This window comes from Hyperolius riggenbachi, chromosome 1 (genome assembly GCF_040937935.1).
Source record: "Hyperolius riggenbachi isolate aHypRig1 chromosome 1, aHypRig1.pri, whole genome shotgun sequence".
NCBI lineage: Eukaryota > Metazoa > Chordata > Amphibia > Anura > Hyperoliidae > Hyperolius > Hyperolius riggenbachi.
Window position 1 is genome coordinate 218,363,469 of NC_090646.1, and position 16,449 is coordinate 218,379,917.

Genomic DNA, 16,449 nt, shown 5'->3' on the forward strand with positions numbered 1-16,449 from the left:
CTTATAAACCAGGGTCTAAAAACATTAAGGCTGGTGCTCTGTCTCGATGCTTTGAACCAGAATCCAGTCAACCAGTGTCGCCAGAATTTATTGTACCTAAACACTGTGTAGTTGCTGCCCTGACAGAGACGCAATTATTACCTGATCTCTCAACTCATTGTCATGCCTTCATGGAAGAGTGGCAAGAAGAAAGCCATTTTTTACAGAAAAGCATAAGAAGTCCCGTTTGCAGTTTGCCACAAGCCATGTGGGGGACACAGCAAACATGTGGAAGAAGGTGTTCTGGTCAGATGAGATCAAAATGGAACTTTTTGGACAAAATGCAAAACGCTATGTGTTGCGGAAAACTAACACAGCACATCACTCTGAACACACCATCCCCACTGTCAAATATGGTGGTGGCAGCATCATGCTCTGGGGGTGCTTCTCTTCAGCAGGGACAGGGAAGCTGGTCAGAGTTGATAGGAAAATGGATGGAGCCAAATACAGGGCAATCTTGGAAGAAAACCTCTTGGAGAATGCAAAAGACTTGAGACTGTGTTAGAATGGCCCAGCCAAAGTCCAGATCTAAATCCAATCGAGAATCTGTGGCAAGATCTGAAAACTGCTGTTCTCAAACGTTGTCCATCTAATCTGACTGAGCTGGAGCTGTTTTGCAAAGAAGAATGGGCAAGGATTTCAGTCTCTAGATGTGCAAAGCTGGTAGAGACATACCCTAAAAGACTGGCAGCTGTAATTGCAGCAAAAGGTGGTTCTACAAAGTATTGACTCAGGTGGCTGAATAATTATGCACACCCCACTTTGCAGTTATTTTCTTTTAAATGTTTGGAATCATGTATGATTTTCATTCCACTTCTCACGTGTACACCACTTTGTATTGGTCTCTTTCATGTAGAATTCCAATAAAATTGATTCATGTTTGTGGCAGTAATATGACAAAATGTGGAAAACTTCAAGGGGGTCGAATACTTGTGCAAACCACTGTAAATACCCTTGGCTTTGCTTGCTGGCTAAACTTGTACCGAAATTGAAATCCCACTAGCCTCTGGCAGCCTATCTGTCCCTCGTCGCAGCTCCAGTGTCCAGGGATCTCCTACGTTGCAGATGCCAACCTTGCCAGGTCAGCATCTTCTGCGCCTGCACATGGCTGGACGCGATTGCGTTCACATGGCCTGGAGCATTCTGCACAGATTCAGAAGTACTGCGCCTGTACAGAACACTCCAGGCCATGTTAGCACAAACGCGAGCAGAGCGGCATCGTGCTCACGCAGGCACAGAAGATGCCGACCTGGTGAGGTCGGAATCTGGGACAAAGGAGATCCCGGGACACCGGAGCAGCAATGAGGGACAGATTTATTTTTTTTCAACTAGCACCTGTCCTTTATGCTGGGCATACATGGTGCGTTTATGCGCTGGAATCAGGCCACTGGCTCGATGCCGGCGCGTCCCTGCTCGTCCGCGCGGGCGCGTGGATAGATTCCCGCTCGTCCCCGCGGGCGCTTCTTATCTGCCGCTTGTTTTTTTTATTGTCTGCCCGCGGGGATCAAGCGCAGAATCGATCCGCCGTGGTGATTGGACACTTCGGATATTATCAATCAAGCCATCAGCGGCTCGATTGATAAGGAAGAAGCTGCCGTGTATGCCCAGCATTAAAGAAAACCTTAAAATGCCCATAGTGTAAACCAGCCCTTACTAACCGTATAGAAGGGCTATCTCTGCTCACATGTAGGAGTAGTGCAATCTCCCAGCACCAAGCAGCAGAGCAGAACAAGCTCGCAGACTTCTCTGATCCTCAGTGGTGACGTGGAGCGCGCTCCTGAGCTGATGGAGTGAAAGTACAGCGCACGTAGCGGGTACGCGCCTCGGATATAGCTGGGCTGTCTGACGTGGCAGAGCTCGCTCCCCTCCGCCTGCTGCCCGTGCTGCCGGCTGCGCTGCAAGTTCCCTACAAGTAGAATTGTGGAACGCTGGGACGTCACTGCTGGCCCGACAGGTAACGCTCTCACCGGCACAATCAGCCATGTGACAAACCCAGTGATTGGGGGGTAGCGGGAAGATGACTGCAAAGATGCTATAGGTGACACCTGGGAGAGCAGACGTGTCCTGTGTGCAGCAGGGTGACAGCAGGGTGACAGGCAGGCAGTGCTGGAGGATGCAGCGACAATATATTCAGCTGATACCGTTACTAAGTGTAGCATATCTAAACAGCCTTCATTATATGTATGGGCATTTCTGTCATTGTGAGCAGTGATGTGTCACATACAACTTGGGATGCTGGATGGATGTGTGTCATCCAAGATGTCAACTTAGTTCTTTAAAAATGGCATAGTTGTTGTTTTTCCTGTAATGCATCTATGGACAGTTTTGCACTTGTATGAAACTATATAGAAGTTATCAATGTTTGCTATTAGTTTTTAACTTTTTGAAGACTTTTTATGTTGTTTAGTTAGAGTTGTTTAGTTTTACTTAATTCACTTATTTAATTAATAATAAAGAATTGGGGGCCAAGAGGCAGTAGTTGTCAATTGCCAAATAAAGAAAAAGACAGACTAAGCTTCTCTTTATAGGTTGCTATGAGATACTTTGTGCTTAACTGTACACACTGCTTTACATATCTAGAATCCCCAATGTGGAATGACCAAAAGGCTTGGCTGATTTCACTAAATAAATGCAAAAAAACCCAAAATGAAACGGTTAAAGAGACACTGAAGCGGAAAAAAAATTATGATATAATGATTTGTATGTGTAGTATAGCTAAGAAATAAAACATTAGGAGCAGAGACATAAGTCTAATATTGTTTCCAGTACAGGAAGAATTAAGAAACTCCAGTTGTTATCTATGCAAAAGAGCCATTGAGCTCCACCACTTTCAAAGTTGCAGAGAGCTGTGTCTTCTGAAACTTGTTATATAAAGTGTCAGTCGCTTTTTCTCTACAGAGGACAGGTCAATAGTTCACTGGCCTGCTCTGTAAAATCATTGAGAATGCTGAGCAGTGTGTAAACTGCAAATATTAGAGAATGATGCAATGTTGTAAAAAACACTATATAACTGAAAATAAAAATATGAGAATATTTTGTTTGCTACTAATGTTCTAGCAATTATCCGTACTACACAACAAATTCATGATATCATAATTTTTTTTCCGTTTCAGTGTCTCTTTAAAGCTCCTGTTCAGGCCAATGTTTTATTCTTGTCTGCTTCTGCTCCAAAAATCCTTCCAATAGTAGATGTGAATGTTTAGAAAAGCCCCAAATACCAGTAATCTGATGTAACTACCCCACCTGTGCGGGCTGGAAAGGAGGGACATGAGGGGAAGTGTGGCCAAACTGCCACTTGGCATCCCTTCTAATGAGAATGTGGGAGGAGTCGGTGGCTGACACTCTTTCACCCTCAAGTAGGGGTATGATGGAGTGAGGGCATGTCCAGCGGAAGGTGAGGTGTGGTTTTGATGGCGTGGATCTACTAAGGCCATAATTGGCCTCTGTATGCCTAGCTTTAACATATGAACCACAGAGGATGGTGCACTTTGTTAATTATTCCTAGTTTAATTTTTGAAGTGATAAACGCAATATCAGTAGTATGTAGCTGCATTTCTGAGGTGGTTAGGGTGCAGTGACAACATTGTATTTGTTTTTGTTGCCATTTGTTATTTGTTTTTTTTATAACCCATGTTTTAACACATTTTAAATGAAAATATGGCAAGTACCACGTGAGGAAATTAAACATGGTGGCAGGAACGTTAAAGGGAACCTGAAGCGAGAGAAGTATATGGAGGCTGCCATATTTGTTTACTTTTAAACAATACCAGTTGCCTGGCAGCCCAGCTCTCTTTGGCTGCACTAGTGTCTAAATCATACCAGAAATAAGCATGCAGCTAATCCTGTCAGATCTGACAAAGATGTCAGAAACACCTGATCTGCCGCATGCTTGTTCAGGGTCTATGGCTAAAAGTAGGAGAGGCAGAGGATCAGCAGGACTGCCAGGCAACTGGTATTGCCTAACCTCCCTGTCGGTATACTCGAGTCAGGCTCAGGGTGAAAAAAAAGAAGCCAGGAGCGCTAAAATCCCTAGCCTGACTCAGGATAGCCATCGGAAGGCTTGTGCAGAGCCTTAAGTGCAGTGGGCGTTTTAACTCACCATCCTCCGGGATCCAGACGCTTGCAGACATTCCCCTTCCTGTCCTCGGAGGCTTTGGGTCCCTCTGGTGAGACTGTTGTCTGTCTGATAACAGACAGCAATCGCACTATAGGGTTACAGCGCCACACAGAGGTTGGAGGGAGATTTGCACTGGATCCCAGAGAGGTGAGTAAATGCTGGGCTGCCTCTCTGTGGTGGGATTTTATCCTGGTTTTAGGGTCTAAATGTATGTGAAAAAATGGCACCTCTTTAAACCCGAAAATCCGGAAATAATCAAACCACCAGGGAGGTTAAAAGGAAATCAAAATGGCAGCCTCCATATACCTCTTGCTTCAGGTTCCCTTTAACCCTAGAGGCAGGTGTGAGGACATAACCATACCTTCTGATTAGCGGTCCCTTATAATGAAAATGGTGGCCAAATAGAGGGTCTCCTCACATTCTAACACCCACCACTGGAAATCTGCCCATTTCCCCCAATGACTGCATGAGCCCTTAAACACTTTTTTCTCCAACAAAGCATATTGCGATGACAAGCCTTCCAGATTAAGCAATAATTTATTCCCAATTTTAAGATCAGTATTGGCAGTTTCAAGATCCACTTTTGTAGGTCTGTCACCAGAGAACAAGATGAAATTGAACCCTTTATAAATATGGAAACATATGTGTTGTGATAAATCTATGTAAAAGTGGAAATACAAAAGGTTGAAGATGCTTTAACAATCATGATTCTTGATAAGCAGCCCCTAAATCTTCCTCAATGCAAAAAAAAAAATGTTTTGTGTTGACTTCCACTTTCATTTTATCACAGATTTTCTGTGTTGTTAGTTTGAGGCAGGGGTTCCCTAATTCTACCAGGGATAGCATCATCTCATTATCCAGAGTTTATTTCTATTTGCAGCATATGTAGTTTTGCTTATTGTAAAGATTCCTACAGGTAGTCTATCACAAAACAAATTTGTTTGAGGACAGCAACAGATAGAAGTTGTCATTCTCTGTCACTCAGGCTTAGACAGTGAAGCTGAATGTTTTCCTTAGCGGTGTAAAGTATTGTATAGCTTGGAGAAGTGCCGATACTGTCTGCAGCATTTCATGCTAGTGTGTTGCATGCTTTATGATGGTCAAATATCATTGGCCACTAGGGATTACTTTTCACCTTTGTATGGGGGAGTGGCCAGAATTCCTAGACTAAAGCAGTTTATGTGACTTTAGTAAAGCCAAATGCTGGTGCATTCTCCATAACTAAAGTTAATGGTGCCTTTTAGACATATGAGAGATCAGGAAGTGACTCAGCCGTCAGTCTAAGCCAGGGGTGTCAAACTCAAATACAAAGTGGGCCGAAATTGTACACTGGGACCTAGTCGCAGGACATCCTCAATGTCTATTGGCCACCTTCTTCCCTTATAAAATTCTCTGGTGTCTAGTGGTCTTCCCTCCCCTATACAGTTCCTTGGTGTCTAGAGATCCCACTCTCCCCTATACAGTTCCCTAGTGTTTATTGCTTTTCCCCTACCTCCCCATATGGCATTCCTGGTGTTCTAGGGCTTCACCTCCAATAAAGCTTCCATGGTGGTCTAGAGTGGGCCAAGCATAATGCACTTGAGGGCCAAATTTAATGGTTCTGAGGGCCATATTTGGCCCGCGGGACGGAGTTTGACGTGTATGGTTTAAACTGTCACTGAGTTTAAAGAGAGGGTGTCCTTTAGATTCATGTTAATTTTGGCTTCACATTAATGTCCAGCTCTGCCAAGTCCCATTATCTGGGATGATAGGTGATAATAGAAAAGGCTGTATCTCCAGAGGTAGTGGATTCATTACTGCCTTGCTGCATCTTCAGGACTACATTGTTCATTCCTTTGAACAATTGGTTAGATAATATGATTAACATGTCCATTAAACCAAGTACTTCAACATTGAACAATCTTTTCATTGATTCTTTCTCTATGGAAAATTGGCTGGATCAAAAACGTTACTTGATTCCTTTTTTGTTTGACCACACATTTAATGCCATGGCAGAGCTGTTAAGTTGTAAACACGGGATGTTAGCAATATGTCTGCTATGAAAGCAGGAAGTAGACAAACTGCAGATTTATTGCAGGATTTGTATCAGCTGTAACAAAGAAATATTTTCCTTTAAAAGTTATTATGCTGTTGTATATCTTTTAGAGCAGAGAGGAAGTTCTGAGTTCAGGTCCGCTTTAACAAAACAAGCACATGACATATAGACATGTTAAACAGAAACTTTTTTGTTTAAAAATTAGCAATCTCTTCGGTTCAGATCTCCAGATTGCAAGAATTAATGCCAGGTTATTTCAAAATACATGCCTGCTTTTGAGCTTAGAAACGCGCAGCCCTTCCAGCATGACTCAGTTTGTCAACTTGGGGAAGTCCATGTTGCTGCCATTTACTCAGTTAGTGCAGTTGGGGAAAATAAGTGACGAGTCATGCTTTTTACTCCTTACTCATGCGGGAGCAAGGCATAGCTCGGTTGTGTGTACAGAAAGACAAAGTACAGATTCCAAGTTAGAAAACAAGTGTTCTTACAGTTGGTTTTGGAAATTCACAGCAAAATCATTCTCCCCATTCCTATTCCTCATATCTATCTTTACAAGATGCAAGATTCCTGCATTTTGCTGACTTTCTGTTAAAAAAGTTGGGTCTTTAAATTCTACTTTCTGTAAACTACAAGTCCTGGCTTAGTGACTGGGACTAGTCCTTGGTTTCTGTATAAAACTGATGGTTGATGAGGTGAGCAGTGAACCTTTCAGCTAAAGAAACAAATGTTAAAACTATTCCCAGATTCCCTCCTCACTGCCTTTGTCACATCCCTCAGTTACATTTTCTTCCGTAATGCGGGTAAATATAGTCTTTCCATTCATATGGTCTCTCTTGATTGACCCACCCCTCAGATAGTATGGGATGTTTGGTCTGACAAGATCAAGATGGAACTCCAGGGAAAAAGCAGAACAAGAGCACCATTAGTGTAGTATTTTCACAAATAAGGGAAATTATCGCACAAAAAATACTACTTACAATTACAAACACTGGTTGCTACAGAGGGAAAGATGTCTTCTGGACTAGGGTCGCACTGCAAATGAAAAATGTCCACTGGAACCACTGATTATTGGCTGCAGGGATGACCTCTACGAGGGTAGTTAGACTGGGTGGGAGGAGAGGCTCCAATGTGAGTGTCAGAACTCAGAAGACGATGATGGTGTTAGTAAGGAACAATCTTACCACAATGAGGAGATTAAAGAGTAAATTTACTGGACTCCAATAGAAACAATGCTTTTCTCAGGATTCACCTGCTTCTTCAGGTTAACAGGTTAATAACACAGTGTCTTATCTTCCTGCAGCATGAGTGAGGAGCACCTACAGGAACATAAGACACTGTCTGTGGGCCATATGCAATTCACTTTTTCACCCGACTTTACACCTAGGAGATAATTTTTCATCTTCAATTTAAAGTACCGTATTTCGCGGCGTATAAGACGCTCCGGCATATAAGACGCACCTAGGTTTAGAGGGCGAAAATCAGGGAAAAAAATAATCGAAACCTGGTCTGGAGCGTCTATATGTCAGGAGCATCTTGTACATGTCCTCCCCCAAATGGTGTCCTCCTATGTTCCTCATGTGTCCTCCTGTATGCCCCATGTCTCCCCCTGTATGCCCCATGTCTCCTCCCTGTGTCCTCTGGTGTGACCCCCTTGTCCTTCCATGTCCTGGACTCCCCCCTGTGTCCCCATGTTAGACCCCTGTGTCCTCCTGTCAGCCCCCTGTGTCCTCCTGTCAGCCCCCTGTGTCCTCCTGTCAGCCCCCTGTGTCCTCCTGTCAGCCCCCTGTGTCCTCCTGTCTGCCCCCTGTGTCCTCCTGTCTGCCCCCTGTGTCTTCCTGTCTGCCCCCTGTGTCTTCCTGTCTGCCTCCTGTCCGTTTGCCAGCCCCCTGTGTCCGTTTGCCAGCCCCCTGTGTCCGTTTGCCAGCCCCCTGTGTCCGTTTGCCAGCCCCCTGTGTCCGCTTGCCAGCCCCCTGTGTCCGCTTGGCAGCCCCCTGTGTCCGTTTGGCAGCCCCCTGTGTCCGTTTGGCAGCCCCCTGTGTCCGTTTGGCAGCCCCCTGTGTCCGTTTGGCAGCCCCCTGTGTCCGTTTGGCAGCCCCCTGTGTCCGTTTGGCAGCCCCCTGTGTCCGCTTGCCAGCCCCCTGTGTCCGCTTGCCAGCCCCCTGTGTCCGCTTGGCAGCCCCCTGTGTCCGCTTGGCAGCCCCCTGTGTCCATTTGGCAGCCCCCTGTGTCCCTTTGGCAGCCCCCTGTGTCTGCTTGCCAGCCCCCTTTGTCCGTGCGCTAGCCCCCGTGTCCCCGCTGTGCCTGGCTCGTGTCCCTGCCTGCGCGTCTCCTCCCTCCCCCTTGTGTCTCTGAGCCCCCCCGTGCAAACAGCGGCAGCAGCAGCTTACCTCCTCCATCTTGCCCGCGGCGAATGAAGACATCCGGCTTCTCCGTGCGGCTTCCTCTAGTGTCGGGCTTCTAATGACGCGTCATTGATGACGCGTCATTAGAAGCCCGGCACTAGAGGAAGCCGCACGGAGAAGCCGGATCTCTTCAATCGGCGCGGGCAAGATGGAGGAGGTAAGCTGTTGCCACTGCTCGCACGGGGGGGGGGGGGGGGGGGATGGGCACAGAGACACAAGGGGGAGGGAGGAGCCGCATCAGGGGGAAGCCAGGCACAGCGGGGACAAAGGCAGGGAATCGCCGATGGCGGCGGGTCGGCGGTTCGTATCGGCGGGCGTTCGTAAGTCAGGGATTCCCTGCCTTTGCCGTATAAGACGCAGGGACTTTTTCTCCCCACTTTTTGGGGAGAAAAAGTGCATCTTATACGGCGCCAAATACGGTAACTTTCCAGTACTTTTCAACTAAAAAAGTACCAAAAAGTGGGTGAAAATTATTTTGAGTATTTTCTTACTTTCTGGTGGCTTAAAAGGCATTTTATTGACAAGTTTAAAATGATCACCTAGGAGAAAACTCAGGTGAAAAAGTGAATTGCATATAGGCCTGTGTTATTAACCTGAAGAAGTAGGTGAATCCTGAGAAACGAGTTGTTTCGATTGGTGTCCAATACATTCACTCTTTAACCTCCACATTGAGGTAAGATTGTTTCTTACTAGCACCAACATTGTCTTCCGACACTCACATTGGGGTGCCTCCTCCCACGCAGTATATACCCTTCAGATAAATCTGCAGAGGGCTGAAAGCTAGCTATAGTGCACTGGCAAACTTATTTGATTCATGATAAAGTCATTTTGTCCAGCACTTTGCGTCTCTGCAGTATTTACATTCACTTATCAACCTTATTGCTGTTGGTATTTACCATGTTCAGTTTGAGGTCTAGTTGGGATTTAAAGTGAACCTGATGTGAGAGTGATCTAGAGGCTGCCATATTTATTTCCTTTTTTAAAGAGAAACTCAGACCAAGAATTGAACTTTATCCCAATCAGTAGCTGATACCCCCTTTTACATGAGAAATCTATTCCTTTTCACAAACAGACCATCAGGGGGCGCTGTATGGCTGATATTGTGGTGAAACCCCTCCCACAAGAAACAAGAAAAGTACGTACTCTTGGCAGTTTCCTATCTGTGAACCTTGCTGCATTGTGGGAAATAGCTGTTTACAGCTGTTTCCAGCTGCCAAAAAAACATGCAGCAGCTACATCACCTGCCCACAGTAAAAATGTTACCATGCAATAAATGTCAGAATGTAAATCAGGGATTTAAAAGATTTTACAATGGGCAAACACTGACTAAATAATTTATACATAATTATTGTAAAAATGAAGCACTTTTTTATTACATTATTTTCACTGGAGTTCCTCTTTAAGTAATACCAGTTGCCTGGCTGTCTCTGACTCTAATACTTTCAGTCATAGACCCTGAACAAGCATGCAGCAGATCAGATGTTTCTGACATTATTGTCAGGACTGACAAGATTAGCTGCTTGCTTGTTTCTGTAGTGATCCAGACACTAATGCAGCCAAATAGATCAACAGGGCTGCCAGGAAACTGGTATTGTTTAAAAGGAAATAAATATGGCAGCCTCCATATCACTCTCACCTCGGGTTCACTAAGCAAACAGCAAATCTCCTGCACTCAGAGATGAAAGGTCAAGATCCTGTCAGCAGAGAAAAGCTGAGTGCAGCACAGCTTCTTATCAGCTCACTGGAAAGTAAAAGTAAGCCTATTAAAGCGGACCTGAAATCAGAACTTCCTCTCTGCTCTAAAAGATACGCAACAGTGTTATAACCTTGAAAGAAAAACATTTCTTTGTTACAGCTGATACAAATCCTGCAATAAATCTGCAGTGTGTCTACTTCCTGCTTTCATGGTTAACATCCTGTGTTTACAAATTAGCTGCAATCGCAGAGGCAGCCAACTGACACAGCTGAGAGATCAAATTACACTTGTGATTAGTCACATATGAGGGAGGAATTAGACAGGCTAAACTCTCTAAATACATACAGGGTACATTTCTGTTATGTTTTCCTTTTGTCCTATGCAAGAGTTCAGGTCCACTTTAAGGCCTCTTGCACACTGCAAGTGATTCCGATTCAGATTCCGCTTTTTAATCAGTTTTTACATCTGATTCAGATTACGATTTGCAGTGTGCAGGGAGCAAACTGCAAATCTGAATCTGAATCGGATGTAAAAACTGATTAAAAAGCGGAATCGGAATCGGAATCAGTTGCAGTGTGCAAGAGGCCTAAGGTCTGCTCACACAAAGAAGCTGTACACATTGCATGGGCACGTCACCTGTGGCACCCACAATTGTATTTTGATCCTCCCTAATCCAAAACAGATCGTGTAAAATGTCCGTTTCGCACTGAAAAGGATAAGTGTACTTACACAAATAGGTACAGCTGTTCCCCTAGAATGCATAAAAAACTACAATGGATCTCTTTCTAGGATATTCAGTTACAGTGATATTTGTGGCCTAGTGCCTCTTTACTGCACTACTAATGTCAGTGTTTTCTTCCTAGTGAAGCTAGGTGATAGATTTATTTATTTATTGTATTTATAAAGCGCCAGCATATTACGCAGCGCTGAACAGATGAGGCAGGGCTTCTGGGTACAGAGCTTTTCCAAATCAGGAAAGAGATTCTAACTTTACAGCCATAAACTGCAATTGGCACTCTCCCTGCCATTGCAAGCTTTTTCACTTACCTGCAATGTGAATTGGAGGGGCACTGAGCTGCATCGTGGAGATCTCTGTACCAGGACTTCTTAAGTAGGAAGTTCAGTGTAGTTTTTCTGATGCACTTTGAGAGGCAAGCAGATATCTTTTCTTATGTGCATAGCTACAGTTGTATGGCAAGAGGGAATCTGCAGTAACAGGAACATGGCGACGGCCATCTTTATTCCCATTTAAAAGTGGAACTTGTCTGATATATTCCCTTTACCTCTGATATTTTCTGAATTACTGACTCTTAGCAAGTATGCAAATCATGTGTTCTGACTCCAGTCTGATTCCATTGGCTGCATGGTGGTTCCGAAAGAAAACCAAAAAATCAACATGGGATGGGATCCACACATCTTGCATTAGATGGAGACCTCCATACCTCTCTTACACTTAGTTTCCTCTAAATACATTCAGCTTCTCAGGTGTGTGGCCACATTCCTTTGCTTTTTTTTTTTTTGTAACTCTGGTTTTTATTAAAGAATTATATTAATACATGAAGACCGTATGAGTTAAGTGCAAAATATGAAAAAGGTCATGACAAATAAGAACATGAATGGGTAAACAAGATCTTCTGCCAGTCTTCATGTGGCTTATACAGTAATCTACCTTGCTGTAACAGTGTTGTTTAATAGGGTAACATCTAATAGAGGGTAGAGAGAGCTATATAGTGGGGGGGAAGGCTAAGGGAAGGGGAGGAGAGGGGGGGGTAGGGAGTAGAGGTAGGGGAAGGTAACTATACCTACTACATAAAGTCAATCAGAAATCTTATAACCTATGACATTATGTGAATCACGATTGCCCAGTATCCCACATCGCAGAATCTAGATTTCCATTTCAGGGGTTAGAGCAGGATGGAGAAAGTCAGAAGGGCCTAAAAAAAAAAAAAAAAGAAAAAAAAAAAAAAAAAAGAAAAAGACCGTGTGGAGGCTAGGGAGGTATGTGGCCTGAAGGGTTGAAGGTCCAAGGGTCCCATATTTTGTGAAATCGATCTTCAGAGTCTCTCAGGGAGGCTGTCATTTGTTCCATTGTTTTGTACCAGGTAACTTTAGATTTTACCTCCAAGATTGTGGGTGGGGCTATCTGTTTCCATGCAGCTGCTATGGAGAGTCTGACAGCAGTCAGTATATGGTTAATTAAGCGCATTGAGTGTGTGGGAACAGCAGGCAGGGTTTTGCCTAATAACATATTGAGGGGGTCGAGTGGGACCGGGACCCCAGTAACCGATTTAATCAGTGACTGCGTGTCTTTCCATAGTTTGTTAATTAGGGGGCAGAACCAGAAGATGTGCGCAAGGGTACCCTTTTCTCCACAGCCCCTCCAGCATAGATCCGAAGCTCCATTGTATATTCTGGAAAGTCTGTCTGGGGTTAAATACCAATGATAGAGGATCTTATAAATGTTTTCTTTTATTTGTACACACATAGAGCTGTGTTTAGCATTTTCCCATATGTCAATCCAATCTTCTAGGGAGATAGCGGTGGAAAGACTGGACTCCCATTTGGTCATGTAAGGATGGGAAGGGGTGAGGGAGTTTGATTTGGTTTGTAAGAGGGAATAAATTTGGGTGATCAATCCTTTTTGGTATCCTCTACGTTCACATATACGTTCAAATTGTGTATAGGGAGGGATATTGGGGGTCCCACTAATGATTTTATGTATGAAGTGTTGGACCTGGTAGTATTCCAGGAATAATTGGGGGGTGAAAGGAATTTTTCCTTCCAATGTAGGTCTGTCCCAAATTTTGCCTGTCCGTGGATCCAACCAGTCTTTAAGATTGAAGTAGCCCAGGTTGAACCAGCGGGTCATGAAATCTTTGGAGGTTCCAGGTTGAAAAGACGAGTTCCCAAGTATTGGTAATAGTGGTGAGAGGGTGGATTGAAGGTGAGCAGTAGGTGCTGCGGTCCTCCATATGCGGATGGTAAAGGAGATAGTGGGTAAAATATTAGTCAGAGAGGGTTTTGGTTGGGGTGGTGCCCAAATAAGGGAAGCCAAAGAGATTGGGAGGATATTTGTGGCTTCTATTAGGCCCCACTTAGTGTAGACTCTAGGAGTAGTCCACTCGGTCAGCTGTCTGAGGTGGGCAGCTTGATAATATAATTTGAGATGGGGAACTCCAAGGCCTCCCAATTCTCGTGGAGAGAGGAGAATCGTCTTATGTACCCTTGGGCGTTTATGGTTCCATATAAATTTGGAAAATTCAGATTGCAACCTAGACAGCTGAGCCGAGGGGACCTGTATTGGAAGGGTTTCGAATAGATATAGGAGACGTGGGAGAATATTCATTTTTAGAGAATATATTCTCCCTATCCAGGATATTTTATAGGCGGTCCATTTATGGAGGTCTTGATGGATAGTTTGTATCAGTGAAGGGTAGTTTTGTTTATATAAGGAGTATGTAGGTGTGAGGTAGCTCCCTAGATATTTTAGGGCGTGAGTTTTCCATCTATAAGGGTAGTGGGCTTTTAGGGAGGCCATGAGGATTGGGGGTATTTTGATGGGCAGTGCTTCTGTTTTGTCTTGATTCAGTTTAAAGCCTGAGAGGGATTCGTATTCTTGTATAGTAGAGTGTAGTGCCGGTAGAGAGATGAGGGGTTGTGTGAGTGTAAGTAGGACGTCGTCAGCAAATAGAGATATCTTATGTTCATGCCTTCCTTGACGGACACCGTGTATATTCGGGTTTAGTCTAATTGCTGATGCTAAGGGTTCAATGCTGATGGCAAATAATAAGGGGGAGAGGGGGCACCCTTGTCGGGTGCCATTTCGTATCAGTAGGGGTCGTGTGGGTGCAAGGGGGAGTTTAATTAAAGTGGATGGGGTTGAATATAAGAATTTAAGCAGGGAAAGGAAGGGTCCCTTGAAACCTTGATGCTCTAGTACCCGGAATAAATAAGGCCAAGAAAGTCTATCGAAGGCCTTCTCTGCATCCAAACTTAGGAGCAGAGAAGGCCTGCCACTTTGACTCATAAGCGAAATAAGGTTTATGGCCTTCCTGGTGTTGTCTCCGGCTTGTCGTCCTAGAATAAAGCCTACTTGGTCATTATTGATCAATGTGGTTAAGATGGGGTTTAGGCGGTTGGCCATAGCCTTTGTTATGATTTTCAGGTCTGAATTGAGGAGGGAGATAGGTCGGTAGCTTTGGGGTAATTGGGGATCCTTCCCTTCCTTAGGAATCACTGTTAATAAGGAGGCTAACATGGTAGGGGGCGGTTGTTCGCCCTGGAGTATCTTATTTGCTATTTTGACTAGTTGTGGGACTAGTACGGACTTGAAAGTTTTATAATAGGAATAGGGAAGGCCAGCAGGACCAGGGCTCTTGGAGGAGGGGAGAGATTTTAGTATTTCTATGATTTCGTTTTCCGAAATGGGGGCATTAAGCTGTGCAATTTGGGTCTCTGAGAGGGTTGGAAGATTTAGTTGGGAGAGGAATGTGTCTAGTCTTTGGGAAAAGAGGGGATTATTGGATAGGTCTGGTAAGTTATATAACTGAGAGTAATAGTCTACAAAAATGTGGGCGATTTTTTGTGGGTCATAGTGGGTTGTGCCCTCAACGTCTTTCATGGAATAAACCATTTGTTGGGATGATTTGGGGTTTAACTTTCGAGCTAATATAGTGTGTGGTTTGTTCCCCCTCTCAAAGAAAAGTTGCCTGGACCATTTTAAGCTTTTTTCAAGTTGGAGAATTTGTAGTGCCCGAATTTCTTGTTTTAAATTCTGCATTGTGATGTAGTGTTCCTGTGTGGGGGCCATTTTGTAAGATGATTGTGCCTTAGTCAGGGCAGAGTGAAGGGTAAGGAGTTTTTGGGAGGAAAGTCTTTTCCGCCTGGAGCCCTCAGCAATAAATAGTCCCCGTATGAATGCCTTATGGGATTCCCATAGAATTCCAGAGGACGATACCGTACCAGTATTTGTGTTAAAAAATGAGCGCAATTCCTCACTTAGTCCCTCAGCAAAAGATTTGTCTCTTAGGGATTCATTGAGTCTCCAATGTAGAGGTTTGTGGGGTCTGTGTAGCCAGTTCAATTGCAAGGTAACGCTTTGGTGGTCTGACCAGGCCATTGGTAGTATTTCTGATTTGTCTAGTAGGGGCAATAGTGATGAGTTGGCAAAAAAGTAGTCGAGCCGAGAGTGGGAAGCGTGGGGTGGTGAGAAAAAGGTATATTCAATGGATTTAGGATTGGCAATTCTCCATAAGTCTAATAGAGTGTGTTTTCTCATGAGTGCTCTGAACCTGCGGGAATTGCGTTCATGTGTATTTCTGGAGGTGGTATTTTTAGAGTAACTTCTGTCGTTAACAGCAGAGAAAGCTAGATTGAAGTCCCCCCCTAGAATGAGGGTACCGCTCTTTATTTTTTGAAGCTTATCTAGGAAAGAGGATAAATAGGCAGTTTGGTTCTGGTTAGGGACATATATATTAGCCAGGGTAATGGGTTTGCCAGCTAAGGAACCAATGAGCAGGAGATAGTGGCCATTTGGGTCAGATATTGATTTGGTGATCTGAAGGGGGAGGTTTGACCTGCAGATAATAGCTACTCCTGCCCGTTTAGTTGAGGTAGAGGCCAAATATACCTTAGAGTAGAGTTTGTTTCCTAGTCTGATAGAATCTTGTTGCCGAAGATGGGTTTCCTGAAGCATAGCAATGTCTATGTCCAGTCTCTTTAGGTCTTTTAGCAGAGAGCGTCTTTTCTGAGGTATATTTAGGCCCTTCACATTCAAAGTTATTAATTTAACCATGATCAATGATATTATGTGGTTTGCTGAGAGCATGTGCGATAGGGTTTGGCCAATCTGATTCACAAAGGGTAAGATTCACAAGAAGAGAAAAGAACCATAACAAAACAAACATCCATATCAACAAATGAGATATAACAGGATAAACAGTATGAACAAGCATTGGTTGATAGGTAGGTAAGTATCTGACGCCACTGTAAAGTAAGTGGCCACATGTAGTGACAACAAAAAAAAGTTGTCTAATTGAGGAAGCCTTAAAGGTCGCCAGGCTCCGTAGGAGCCAGGTCAGCTCGCGGGCAAACCTCCTGAGGTGCATGTGGAAGTCCCGGAAGGGTCAGCCCAGGGACCGGAGTCCCAGCATCTAAAGGA

General features: G+C 44.3%; 1 protein-coding gene across 1 annotated transcript in view; it reads left to right on the plus strand.

The window, feature by feature from the left end:
- Positions 1 to 1,894: 1,894 nt before the first annotated feature.
- SEC24D (SEC24 homolog D, COPII coat complex component) overlaps positions 1,895 to 16,449 on the plus strand; it is a 181,688-nt gene continuing 167,133 nt past the window's right edge. Inside the window, exon 1 of the mRNA XM_068280585.1 lies at positions 1,895 to 1,993. The gene's annotated coding sequence lies outside the window, so the exon portion shown is untranslated. The remainder of the gene's footprint in view (positions 1,994 to 16,449) is intronic.